The following is a 15,072-nucleotide window of genomic DNA, read 5'->3' as shown; positions in this document are numbered from 1 at the left end:
ACCCCGTCAGTGGTGAGAGCAATGGTAGCCTTGGTCTTGCTATGGGTGATCAGACCCGTAGAAGTGCTGTTGTTGCTGGTCATGATAGCGACATTCTTGCAGGCGTTCTTATTGATCGAAGCAATTTGAACTTTCTTTGAAGCCATTATGCTTGATCAAACAAGGCTCTGGGAAGGTGCTTTAGGAGAAAGAGATGAGAGGCAGAGAGGTCTCACTGGGTGTGCCAAAATTTGTAAACACAAATTTCATATGCTGCAATTAAGACACGGAATAAATGCACAAATAATTAATTTTATTTGATTATAATAAAGGGGGTACAATTCTCTGTGGTTTGCTCTATTACAAAAGAACAAATCCTCTAATTCGATCTCTGAAATGGGTTGCGATCCAAAGGCTGTAAGAACTTGTTGAATCAAACAAAAATTGATGGATTTCTTCAAGTCTTCTAAAAGAGAAACTTGGAGAAAAGAGGCTTCATCTTGGGCTTGAACGGCTTGATCTCGAACGAGTCTTGAAATGATTCCTTTGAAAAGAGAGACCAAATTCGTATTTGTAACTTGAAAGGATTGGCACAAGTTTGGAGTACTTGATAATCCTTTATTTTAAGTTTGAGAAACTTTAGAGAGAATTTTAAGAAGAGAATTTGGTAGAGTCTCGAAATTTCTTAGTAGCTTGCAAGGCCATTAGCTAAAAAATCTGTCTTTTCTCCCTAATGAGAGCCTCTATTTATAGGCTTAGGAGGGGAGGGTTAATTTTGAATACTCTAAAATTGACTATAATTTCCAAGAAACAATCAATTTATTTATTATTTTATGGACATGATTTGCATTCAAATTTAAATTTGAATTGTTTCACTAAATTTTGATAAAATATTTTCACAGGCCCACACATTTGGGTTGACCCAATTGTCAAAATAAGTTAACTTTTCTTTTGGTGTGACCCATAAATTAAAATGCATTGAGATTCATAAGTAGGACCTGCATCTATTTGAAACAATTTGACCATCATAATTTTGACTAATCAAGAAAATTTCATTTGTCTTGATTAAGCAGACAGTGATCAAGACACGTAAAAATTTAAGTGTCTACAAATAACCAAACAAACCAAAAAAATTTCTAAACTCTCTCTACAAATTTTTTTTGAAAATTTATTTCAAAACACAAATCAAACACACCTTTTAATGTTTCATAAATTGAACTCCAGGGGAATCCTTGTGGGCAACATTGTTGTGATCCTTGAGATGTCTTTCTCACAATCACTTGCACTTGCACTTGCACTTGCACTTGCACTTGCGTGTGGCTAATGTGAGTCTCGGTGAGAATTATGTGATGACAAATTTTGGTTTACTCATTCAATCTATGTGATTAATTATCATTTATAAAGGACTTGCTGGTTTTTTTTTTGTTGACTCATTCAATCTAGATCTATGTGATTAATTATAATTTATAAAGGACTTCTAGTTTTTGGAGTTCAAGGCGTAGCGGATTGTAGCATTGTTGGTTGAGACTAAAACAAGACTAAATCTAATCAAAAAATGAAAATAAAATAAAGAAATTAGGTTTTGCTTTAATTTGGACTCCAAAACTATTTCGTTGTTGGTTAATGTTTTTCCTTGTTAGTTTTTGATTTCGTTATTAATTTATGTTTTGGTTTGAGATTAACTTATAAACATGTAGCTTTATATTTTTTATTCGTAAGTTTTGTAATCTTAGTGAAATTTACACAATAGTAGGAGTGAGAAAGAGATTATTGCAGAGAATTTGTGAGATTGAGTGCAAGGGACTCTTATAACTCCTTTCATATTGATTTTGGTGAATTCACAGTGATTTCGTGGATGTAGTTCATGATTTGGGTGAACCACGTACATCTTGTGTAGTCTCTTGGTGAGTTTAATTTTCTATTCTCCTACTTCTCTGTTATGGATTCATTGTGTGCGAGATTGTTTACTCAAGCCTTGAAGATTGGTATTGATCATAAATTTTGTAGGTATGTATGCGAAATTGGAGGAAACTAATTGTGGAACCCAAAGTTTAGCAGCCAGGTGTAATTTATAGAGCAGAACTTGAACAAGAATCAAACCCACAATTTTGAATTGAAACCAAAACCTTTGAATCAATTTAGATATGGGGAATTTACGTGTATGTCCTAATAAGTGGACTTATTGTTCAATAAGTCTTATGATAATTAATGATAGTTTTCATTAAACACTATTTAAAAAAATGTCACCAATTATTAATTTTTAGTGACAATATGAAAATTTTGTCACAAAAAATGTCGCTAATTATAAGTTTTAGCGACAGTTTAAAAAAATCGTCACAAAAAGTGTCATTTATTCACAACTTTGAGCGACAATTTAAAAAATTCGTTACAGAAAAACGTCACTAATTGTATGTTTTAGCAACAATTTATAAAAACCATGACAACAAAAAGTCACTAATTGTTAATTTTTAGCGACATATGTCAAAAATTGTCACAAAAAAATTATTTTTAGCGACGATTTTACTAAGATTTATTTCAATAGGACTTGATAGGAATTAAGTCTATCTATTAGGACCTATTGGTAAATTACCCTATAGATGTCTTTAAATCGAATGGATCACGACCTCAATTTTGGAATGAAATAACTTCAATCACAATATAATTTTGCTTCTGAAAATGGGTTTAGAATTCATAACTATCAAACAAAAGTCGATCTAGAGAGGTGCTGTGAGATCGACAAGTCACGATCTGCGACACAAGTGGACTTGGAACTTCAACCCATTAATCAGACTTCAAAGCAATTTTGAAACCCTAGAAGTCACGACTCAATCTGTGAATCACGAACAAGGGCGCAATTGCTGAAATCAGTGGCGGAGCCATATGGGCTTCTGGATTTTTTTTTTTATTTTTTTTAACATATGTACATAAATAAAATTTTAAACAAAAATAATATTTAGAATAAAATGTTAAAAACATTTTTAAATTTATGAAAACAATAGTGATTATTTTATTGAAAATGAAGCGATTACAACAAATTATATTTTTATATGAAAATTTTATGCAAAAATGTCAATATAAAGGTAATATCCATCATTGTTGATGTGTAAATACAATTAATCTCACTATATATATGTAAAATTTAATAGAATGTAAGTGATATTTGTACGTGGAGTTCACCCTTCATATGTTGCTTTACTATTGGTTGGTGATATCATGTGATATCACTATTATATAAAATTTTTACTCAAATTTTATAAAAATTTGATTTATCTTACCATTATATAATTTATTTTAAGACTTAAATATATGATTGTTTTTACATTGTCCATGTTATACTAGTTACACGCAATATTTTCTTTTTGATTTTACTCGAAGTTAACTGTAAAATTTTATGTGAAATACTTTTGTAATAATTTATTTAAGTTTTTGTACTTAATATTAATTTAAAAATTATTATTATCTTCTTATTGTTGGTTATGAAAAAAAAAATTTAAGTTGTAATCAAGAAGTGTCCTTTTGAATTTAGTTTCCTAGCTCCGTCATTGGCTGAAATCAATGAACCAAAGTCTATCGAACTTAGATTGCGAGATTAGGGCTTCAGACGACGACTCCAAGTTAGTTGCGAAATCAAATCGCGAAGGAAATTCCAGATCAAGTCGTGACACTCATAGTGTATTCACAATGAGCCCCAAAAGTGTTGAGTTGATGGTAAATCACGATAGGAACCGTCACCCCTATTTGCAATTGGGACAATAGCTGCTCACAATGGGTTCTTCATTGCAATTGGGACAACAGCTACTCGCAATGGGTTCTTCAAGTCGCGATGGGTTCTTCACACATTTGGACCCAAATCTTAAGCTCTGATATCAAATAATGCAATCCATATAGGAGAAATTAGAGGAAATTAATAGTGGTTTATACCTATGGGTAAATTGAAATGGGTGTTATACATAATGGTTATCACCAATGGTAAACTAGAAATGATATGAACTAAAGGAAACAATAGATATTAATTTGAATTAGAACCGAGATCCAGAGAATATTATTGAATTGTTTCCAAATATTTTTAAAATGTTTGTATAGTTTTTAGTTTTTACGGAATGTCTCATGAATGTTAAACTTCCAAACAAAAAATAGGACATTTATATATATACATAATGATGTTGTAATTTAGCTAGTGACAAAACTGCAGCTATTGAAAAAAAATAAGAGATTAAGATATCATTTGGATGTGAGTTGGCTTTTAAGCTATTTTAGCTTGAAACTAAAAAGTCTCATTTGAGATAGGTTGTTTTTTGACTTTTTTTTTGATTTTTGTCATAGAAAAAATAAAATAATTATGATTTGGATGTGATATTTTTTAATTTGGGATTAAAAAGTCTATTTTATATTTTTGTGACTATTTTAGCCCCAACCCACCCCAACCCAACTGCCTAAACCAGTGCTAACTTTTAACTTAAAAGAGAACAATAATTAATTTTATCGAAAAATAAAAAATAAAATTACTCAAATTATAATAAATGAGTGTGCATTGGACATATGATATACATATAACTAAAAGGTTTATAATTTTTATTTTCTTACCATACTTTTTTAAGGATGCACATTCTAGGCTAATTATTATAAACACCAACATGACATGGTCAGTTGTTTATTTATTTATTTATTTCCTCTCATGTATTACCGCTATAATTACTAGTCTTTAATTTCAGCTAGACAATTGTTTAGCTTTGATGGCATTTGTATTATTTCTTTTTTGATCGAGCATTTGTATTACTTCATTAGGGCAAATTATACAAATAGTGTTTGTCATTTGTGTCAATTTAGTTCTTATCATTTTAATTGTGGTACATTGAACTTTAAAATTTCAATGTGTCAAATAAAAATAATTAATAAGAGATTCAATATTTGTTGACACAAACAAATTAGTGCGGGTCACGTGGCTAATTTTTTAAGGACAAAATTGACATTCCACACACATTCTTTCTTCAACTATTGAGAACCACTCCTATCTTAATGTTTCAATATACAATCAACCACCAAATCCCTCCATCTTCTTTCCCTTCATCTCATCCAACCACCTCCCTCCTACCTCTCCTTGTTGCGACCACCCCCTCCTTTGTCTCTTAATTCCCACCACCACCACCATCACCATCAGCACCCACCTCATTTGACCCTTCCCTCCCTTTCCCCTACATACAATGATCACTGCCTCCTCCCCTACTATTGCTAATTTTCCTCACCCTTCTAAACCACATGGTGTAATAATATAGGTACGATACACAACTTTAAAAATTGGGGTTTGGCTGCAATGCATAAATTTTATTGTCTTTAACTATTTGTTTCATTCACTTTTGTAGAATATATTGAAATCCAAATTCTCATTTATATCAGTATATATGACTAATTTTTGATAAAAAAATTTCTGGAATATGGCAATGACTGCAATGAGAATTGAGAAGTATGTTGCTGATTAGCACAACTAGAAAAATCATTTCCTTGGAAACATGAATACGATATCAATGCATGCACGATCATGTGTAGAGGTGCAACTTGGCCGGGTTCCAAACAATCCGAGTTTAACATGAAAAATTTTAGGGCCTCAGCAATATAATTTCAATTTTGATTAGAGTTGGCCTAAAATTTCAAAGAGGGCTTGGGCATGAGTTCTAACAGCACGGGTAATGGAAGAAACCCATGCTTGCTAACATATAAATTATATATTATAAATTACAAATTATTTTCCCACCATGTGGATAGAATCATATTACAATGTGGTGACCGGGTACATAACCTGCCTTCTTTTTTTTTCTCTCCTCTTTTGTGATTGGTCTATTCGTGTTCGGAGTACCAGAGTTTAATTTGAGGTCTTGTCGACCGTTGGGCTCACCGTTCTTGAAACCTTCTTCAAGTCTTTGTCTTTATTTTATTTTGGTGTTGAGTTTTTCTTGTTTCGGGAGGCTTGAGGTTGGAATCTGGGGTGTCTTGGGTGCTGAAATTTCTAGCTAGAAGGTAGAACCGCACGTGCGGGGGCTTGGGCCGCACGTGCGGAAGAGGGGCCGCATATGCGGTGAGCAGGGGCTGTTGAGGTGCAACACTGAAATAATTGTACGTGAAATCGTAGGTGCGGGGAGTGGGCCACACGTACGGGAGAGGAGGCCGCACATGCGGTGAAGGGTGTGCTACATGTGCGGAGAAAGAAGTGCACGTGCGGGAAAATGCTGAGTCCGAAAATTTCCTCTTTTTCTTCTTCTTGGGCTGAGTGTATATTACTTTTTCTTCATCTCTCTCTCTCTAAAAACAAATTTCTCCTTCTCTACTTTCCCCACACCAAACTTCACTAAATCCTTGATTTCTCTAAATCCATTAAAGTTTTGATCCTAGTTCCTTTATCAGATTCAAAGTTGGAGAACTCTTCGAGGGCTACGTTGTGTGCGGTGGAAATCGAGTTTTGACGCCTTTGATTTTAGGGCTTTCTTCTCTCCTTCCTTCAAGAACTTGAGGTAGGGATTTCTTAGAGTCATATATATATTTTTGAAAGGCTATGTTGATTATGGAACTCTCTCTTGTGATATTGAAATTTGATTTTGACTCAATTGTGTTGATGATTTTAAAAGTGGGTTCACACTTTGTTTTCAAAAGTTCTTGAGAGTTTGAACTACATTATTAAGGAAGGATGTGTTGGAGAGATTCTTTCAAAAATGGGAAAATGTCTAGTTTTTGGTGAAACCCTAGAAATTTGGGGATTTTTGGAGAGATGTTGAAAATTCTTGAGTTTTTGCTCGATAAAGTGTTAAAGTGAATGAATGATTGAGAATTTCTTATTGTTGTATATTAATGAGAAATTCCATGGAATATGAGTAATAGTTGGTTTTGAAGTTTGTTGTTCAAAAATGTTGATATAGTTATGAAATGACTAAGTTGATGAGAATTGCATGAAATGTGGAAACGTTGTTACTTCTTGATAGATATAAATGAGTATATGTTTATTTTGTGAAATTATATTGGAAAGAGAAATAGAAATTGTGATCACAATGGAAGATTGTGTGGAGGAAATTGAAAATGAAAAAAATATTATAATGCATTGATATATGTTGCATTGGCATTTTAATTCATTTGGTTGTTACGAGTTTTGAATTGAGATTTGAAAACTTTTGCATTGAAAAAGGAAATGTTTGTGAAACAAGATCTCATTAAATTGTTTTGGGGTGAATACGTTGGTAAGTCCAGATAGGAGGTGTAGATGGAATTGATTAAGTTGGCCTGAGTGTCTAGGGTGAAAGACCGAAAACATGCGCGGAGGAGGTACCACGTGCTTTTCGGTTAGCTACCGGTAAAGTGGGGTTTTGATAGTGCTACTTATGCCTACTTGTAGACACCAACCTAGGGATTACCTGAATCGTATTTATCGCCCCTTGAACTTGATTGAAATTAATGAACTTTTTTATTTTCAAGATTTCATTATGCATGAAGGTTTTCAAAAGATAAAGATGCGATCTTTCTTTTACACAGCATGACATATGCATTTCATATCATGAGGATTGTATAAAATGTATATACTTTGTTAAGAATTTCCTACTGGGCTTTGCACTCACCCTATGGGATTTTGTACAGGAAAAGATGTGGTGATTCCGCCAAATTAAGGGTGTAGAATGTATTTTGAGAGCACAAGACTCTTATTTTGTTGTAATTATTTTTTCAAGCCAAAGGCTATATTTGTATGGGTTTGAGCAACCATTTTGTATAATTGGACTTAAGCCTTGGACTTTGTAGCTCTTGAGGGCATTTATTTACTCTTGACTGGTTATTTCACATGCTATAGATTCATGTACTAAGGTCGTTGAATGTATATTCACATGTGGGCTCTCATTTTGTAAACCTTTTATGATTATGAATGCAAATGTTGGAGATTTGGTGTTAACGTGGACATCAGAATTTACTTATGTTTACCATAAGGTTTGGCAGTTGGTGCATCTTCATTATGTAATTTTTTTTGAGCGTTACATACAATGTAATATCTAATACTATTCGGTACATAACTCAAAACTAATTACACTGATTATATTCTGTATTTGCATTTTTTGAGTTTTTTTTTCTTGTTATTTTCAAAAAGTGTAGTACATTAATTTAGGACAACTAGGAATGATTTTTTTGTTTTTGAATTTGGGCAATTCAAGCCTAGCCTGAATTCATTGAGTCAAACTCAAGCTTGGTCCAGCAAGAAATTAGGGTAAAAATCAGGCACTGTTAGAGAGCCCTTCATATTTCAGGCTGAATCTGGATAGACTCTCAATCAAATTATTATTATCATTATTATTGTTTTTATTTTAAATTCAAGCTTAAGATTTTAATAGGAAAATAGGCACAAACAGTTAATGAACAATAACATCCTTGCAATAGTTATGCTATAACTAACTATAAACTGAATGTACCGAATGTTAAACAAATTTTCTTTTTATAAATATGAAAGAAGGATTAGAATGAGAAATCATTGAACTATGGAAATTGGCCACAACTTTTTTCCACTACAAAATTAGATTTAAGTTATGAAGAATTTTATTTTGTTTTTTTTGTAACCAATGTAAAAAATTATAATAATAATTGTAGGAACTAAAGTAGAATTAAAAAGAAATTATAGGTACCAATGTAATTTATTTTTAATTTTTTTGGGTGAAAATTGTTAAATACCCACATGAGCTACACATGCCTTTTTTTCTCTCCAAAATACGAATGACTACTAACGGACGAACCAAAGTGAAATTCAGAAGAAATTATATAGACTATTAGTGTAATTTTTTCAATTTTCTTTCTTGGGTGCTAAAATACACAAGCGAGTTATAACAATAATTGATGGGGTGATGGCATTGAAATGAAATTGAAAGTGTGGTAGATATGGTATATGTCATGTGGTACCTTCTATTATTGTGATTGACTTTAACTGTAGGGTCCACTACATTTATGTTGAGTGTTTGAGGAACAATAGGAGGTATATATATTTATGATTGGGGGAAAATAGTGTCGCGTAGTACCCTATTCATGTTGGATGTTTGGAGAACAATAGGGGACATATATATTTGTGATTGGTGAAATATAGTGTCACGTTGTACCAAATTAGCACACAAAAATTTCTCCTAAATTTACGAAATTAAAACTACATAGACCAATGTGAAATTTCATTCGAACTAGGATGTACTCACATGATTTGATAAATAGGACACAGATTGGAGTTAATGTGCCGATGTTTAGAGATGAGACTTCCATTAAGCAATCTTAGGCCATTGATTCCTTGTCACTATAAAGTTGTCTTAAGGGACTATTGTCTAAGTATTTAGTAAGAAATGTAAAGTATTTCTAGCATTATTACTCAAAAAATAAGAAAAAAAAAATTAAATCTATAGTTTTATTTATGTTTAGGATTGAATTTATGCTTTTCTTAAAAATAAGAAAATAAAATATTTCGTAAATTGAATTAATCCTGTCAAAGTAGGTTAGTAGTTCTTGTGGGAACATTGCTGTGATCCTTGACAAGTTCACAATCATTTACACTTGTGTGGGATTAATGCAAGCTTCATAGAGAATTATGTGAGGATAAACTTGGGGGAAACTGTAAAATGTCCCGAGGGTACCCGTGCGCGTTAAACAATTCAGACTCTCGATTTCTTTGATCTAGTCTCACAAGTGCAATGTGAAACATATATGAGAGTCTAGTTTTGACAATTTTTATAGAAAATCTATTTTATTGCAAAACCTTTGTCAGAAATAGACTACATCATCAAATCTTAGAGTCGCCACCTAATGTTTTGGGAAAATTAAGAAACCCGTGACTCGTGCCAAGGCCACTGTTCGTCGTGATCAAAGATGCTTAGCTTAGAAGCTTAGGTATGAGAGAGGAAGGTTAATAATGAGCACCCTCGCTCACCCAATCAAAGATCGGCCTCTACTAAACCATGATATGAGTTTTATTTGCTTTATATGTTTATATTCTGATTTATTTAATAAATCCTAAAAATCTACTATATGAAGTATACAAGTATAAACTATGTCATTTATCTTGAAACAATTTGAGTTCATGTATTTTTTAAAAGAGTTTTGAAGATGCACAACTCAAAGAAATTGAGTTTACAAACATAAAAATTAATATCATTTCAGATTAAGTGACACAACTTTCATCCACCGGCATTCATAGAGGTATATCACATAAGCAAATAGCCAGAAGGTAGGATGCTAAACATAATAAGAAAATTATGTATTAGCGGGATGCTAAAACATAGCAACTTATATATTTACTGACGTCCCGTGAACAATTACAAAACAAAGTTAGTAAAATATGCATGATGCTATATACAAAATCCTAATGCAATACATACACAAGAATGCTTCTAAAGATCCGACTTAAAAAACATGACATGTCAAACATTGCAAAACATGTGATAGGGCACAAAATCATGTAATAATCAATTAAAGTACAAAGATGCAAATTTAGCGGGATCTAAGCATGAATCATGTATGTAAAAGCATGGATATGCATGGCATGCAAGATATATTCATATGTACAGTTAGAGAAAACGAATAAAGAATGGGATAGATAAGAAGTGGGGATGGAGAATTATTACAACACTTTAAATATTACAAATCCGAGGGAAATGAATAAATATTGCAACATAATATAGAAATCCTCACAAACACTCAAAATAAAATAAACATAAAAAAATAGCAGCTTCAAGCGCCTCAAAGAACATCAGAGGTTGATCTTCTCAACGTTGGAAGGCTGTCCAGTTTTGCCTAGAGGTCGCGAGCATGGTCATGAAGCTTACGGGCGCGATGGTGTACTTTTAGGTGGCTACCCGACTAACTAACGGGCTGAGTAGCCCGGTAGGCTCGGCCAAACTCTGTTTTCTTAGATTTCCACAACAAAAAACAGAACTAAAAACAATGTATATGGGAGTCTCAACTCACCACTTTCAATTAGATTGCAACAACATATAATATAACAAGAAATCAAAGCAAAAGAGCAAAATAAGTAAGAAATGTAAGAAAATGAAAAGTTTGTGAAATTCACCTTCGAAGGAAAGGACGAAATCTTTAGTTCACAAACTATTTCTTGATCACCTTCAAGTGTAGGAAGTGTGTTCTCAAATTCTCAATTCGAAATTATGGAGTTTGTAGTATGAAAGTGGCTAACTTTCTAGTTTTTCTCACTTTCAATCACTAAACACTTTTCCTTATGATCAAGGCAATTGATCTTTCGCTATATCAGAAATTTTGGAGTGGTTTTGGTGTATGGAAATGAGGATTAGTTGCTATGGAAGCTTGGAAGTGTTTTGGCTACAATTTAGACAAATTTTCCTATTTTGCTCTCTTTTCTCTCTAACTCTCTCGAATGATTTTTTTTCTTGCCCTTCCCTCCTCAATATCTAATTTGAATGTATAAACCATGAAGGAGTAAACAAGTCAAGGGATGGGGGATAATGTGGAAGACAAAGGTGATGGGGATGACAAGGATGATAATGATGATCAAGACGTTTTTGCTTTTGATTCATCTTTTTTGACATGGCCAAAACCTTTTTTGATAATAGAGGGTGAGTGGAGATAATGAAGGATGAGTGGGTGCACTTGAATGGATTAGTAAATGGGTCAATGGGGTGTCCCAACCGAACCAAAACCAAAAAAAATGGGTCTGCTGCTGTTTCGGGCCGGGTTAACAAAATCTGCTCTTAAGTCTGACTTCAAACAGGCATATCTCCCTTATCCAGACTCGATTTTAGGTGATTCTTGAGTCTAAATTGAAGCCCCAGAAGTTTACTTTCCAATGGTAGTGGCGTTACATCTAAATTCCAAGTGCACAAAGAGATATGCCTAATTTAGTGAAGGCTATTCATTTATTTCTTAACGATTTGATGCTCATCCTTTTCCTAAGCCAGTTTTCTTCCATCCTCTCCTATTTCCTTCAACTCTAAACCTATAAAGAAGATGTTTTTAAATATTTTTCAAAGAGTTCACATTCCTTCCATTTATTTCTACTTTGTCCTTACTTGGTTTACTGAAAAGTGTAATATTTTAATCGAAATAAGAGCCTCGGAACATCGTAGAAACATTTGAAAAAATATTTTGAAAAGAGGATTTTAAGGTCTAAAATAGTTTGGCCAAAATGGGGTGTAAGGTTTTTGAGAGAAAACCAAATTCCATTTTTCTTGTTGAAGATTTTGTGAGAAACACCTTCTTGTTATTCATCATAGGGTGATAAAAAAAAAGCGCCCAAGTCTTAGGGCCGGTCAAAATGGGGTGTCTACAGTTGTCTCTCTTTGACAGAGCTCGAAGTCATTTCATGGCGTGAGTGAATGTGAAAGTCCGAAGACTACCCTTTTGACAAGGCTGTAAGACATGGGAAAACAAACAAGATGCAATACAAGTGGTTAAACCTGAAGGTTGCTTACATATCCCATTGCAAGGAATCAAACCAGCGTAGTTCAGGGACAGAATGCAAACAACATGCTTGACATACAATTTGAAAGTTGGACTCACACGATTCGCGTAGCCGGTTGTTTTGAAAATTCATGATCATACAAGACAATGCAATGAGCAAAAATCAAGTCAACAACATATGACTGAAAGAAGCCTCAACTTAAATCAAAACAAATTTAATCGTGCCTCACACGGAAAAGAGTAAACAAATAACAATTCCAAACACGTTTCACGTGAAAGGAGGGAACAGTGCAACCAACAGGCATATCTCTCTGTATTTCATACGGAGAGAGAGAAGGTTGTAACCAGGGAAAACGACTTTCTAATGCGTTTCATGCGAAAGGCCGGGAGGGTGGTGTAACCAATAGGCAAATCTCAACGTATTTCATACGGAGAGAGGGAAGGTTTTAACTAGGAAAAACAACATGGATGTAACCAATAAGCTTATCTCAACGTATTTCATACGGAGAGAGGGTAGGTTTTAACCGAGGGGAACAACAATAGTGTAACCAACATGCGTATCTCAACGTATTTCATACGGAGAGAGGGAATGTTTTAACCGAGGAGAATAACAATGGTGTAACCAATAGGCGTATTTCAACGTATTTTATATAGAGAGAGGGAAGGTTTAACCGAGGAGAATAACAATCGTGTAACCAATAGACGTATCTCAACGTATTGCATACAGAGAGAGAGAAGGTTTTAACCGAGGAGAACAAAAATGGTGTAACCAACAGTCGTATCTCAATATATTTCATATGGAGAGAGGGAAGGTTTTAACCGGGCAAACGTCAAATCCAAACACGTTTCATGTGAAAAGAGCAAAGGTGATGTAACCAACAGGTGTACCTAATCGTATCTCATATAGAGAGAGGGAAGGTTTTAACCAGGTAAATATAAAATCCTAAAACGTTTTACGTGAAAGGTGAAAATGTGGTGTAACCAACAAGCATACCTAACCATATCTCATACGGAAAGGGGGAAAGTTTTAACTGGGTAAACATCTAATCCTAACACATTTCACGTGAAAGGATCAAAGGTGGTGTAACCAACAGGCATACCCAATCGTATCTCATACGGAGAGGGAGAATGTTTTAATCGAGTAGACTTGCAATCCTAATGTGTTTCACATAAAAGGAGGAAAGATGGTGTAACCAACGGGCCTACCTAACTGTATTTCATACAGAGAGAGGAAATGTTTTAATCGAGTAGACTTGCAATCCTAACGCGTTTCATGCAAAAGGAGGGAAGATGGTGTAACCAACGGGTGTACGTAACTGTATTTCATATAGAGAGGGGGAAGGTTTTAACCAAGTAAACTTGAAATCCTAACGCGTTTCACGCGAAAGGAGGAATTGTAAATTCGAAGTCCAAACACGTCTCACGCGAGTGGAAGAAAGTACAGTAGAATGATTGTTTTTTTTTTTTTTTAAATTTTCTGTATAAATGCCAAATACCGTATACATATACATACCATATACATAATACAAATACATATACAGGCATACATAGGCAAACTATATACATATACGAAGACACACACACACACACACACATATATATATGAACAAAAACACATACACAGACATATACGGTATACACATATTCATATACAAACAAAATACATGCAGATTTGTACATACAGTATACATATACACATTTGGGGAATATTCCGTTACAGACAAGGAATACTCCGTTTGCTGATGTCAGCGTACGCAAAACACGCAAAAATAAGAGAGAAACACAAATGCATTGATACGGGGGTTCGAACCCCTAATCTCAGGCTCAACCTCCCGGTCTTTCACCATCGAACCAAACCACCTAACCAAGCTACTCTTGTGACAAAATATTCAAACAAATATTTATACAATACATAGGCATACAATACTGTAGATCAACTTTTCGTGCCCTCTTTTGGAAGACGAAGAAGCCCTACAGTATCGGACTCTCGCAATACTGAATCTAATTCCACAAGTGCAATGAGAAATATATAAACACCAAAGAGTCCCAATCCGACAAATCTTTTGAAAAATCAATTTTGAATCAAATTGTCAAAAATGGACTGATTTGCCAGATACAGAGTCGCCACCTAAATATTTTTGAGAAATTTAGGAAACCCATGACTCGTGCCAAAGGACACGTGTTCGTCATCACAAATATTGTCTCAGCTCGGGAACTTAGGTACGAGAGGGGAAAGTCATGAATTGAGCACCCCCGCTCGCTCGAACGAAGATCGGCCTCTACTAATCATGATATGAATCATATATACATTATATGCTCTTGTTCCATTTTATTAGGCTAGCATTACTATGTGATGCACACACACACAAGTATAGACTAAATCGCAAGAATTGGAACATCTCGATTCATGTTTGTTTTGAAAATTATTTTGAATATGTACCACTTGAAAAAGTGATCGCATATAAACATTACTCAATTTATTCCAATTCAAGCAACTAGTCTTTATTTACAGGCATTCAAGCAAATATAACCCTTAAGCAATTAGCCTCATGGCAAGCATGCTAGTCATGGCAACAATCACACACATGCGATATGCTAAAGCGAGTACAGGCTCACCTAGTACTCTAAGCCAAAATAGAGATGAGTTAGAAAAATGCATGATTCCTAACT

General features: G+C 34.0%; 1 long non-coding RNA gene across 1 annotated transcript; it reads left to right on the top strand.

Moving 5' to 3' along the window:
* The first annotated feature begins 5,031 nt into the window (after positions 1-5,031).
* Positions 5,032-7,857, top strand: LOC145795334 (uncharacterized). Its single transcript, XR_014336122.1, has 2 exons — positions 5,032-5,252; positions 7,594-7,857. It is a non-coding gene; the product is annotated as an uncharacterized LOC145795334 (long non-coding RNA).
* Positions 7,858-15,072: the final 7,215 nt, after the last annotated feature.

The sequence above is a fragment of the Camellia sinensis genome, chromosome 7, assembly GCF_055761805.1.
Source record: "Camellia sinensis isolate YWXY chromosome 7, ASM5576180v1, whole genome shotgun sequence".
NCBI lineage: Eukaryota > Viridiplantae > Streptophyta > Magnoliopsida > Ericales > Theaceae > Camellia > Camellia sinensis.
Note: the sequence above shows the minus strand (reverse complement) of the source record. Positions and strands in the feature narration are given on the sequence as shown.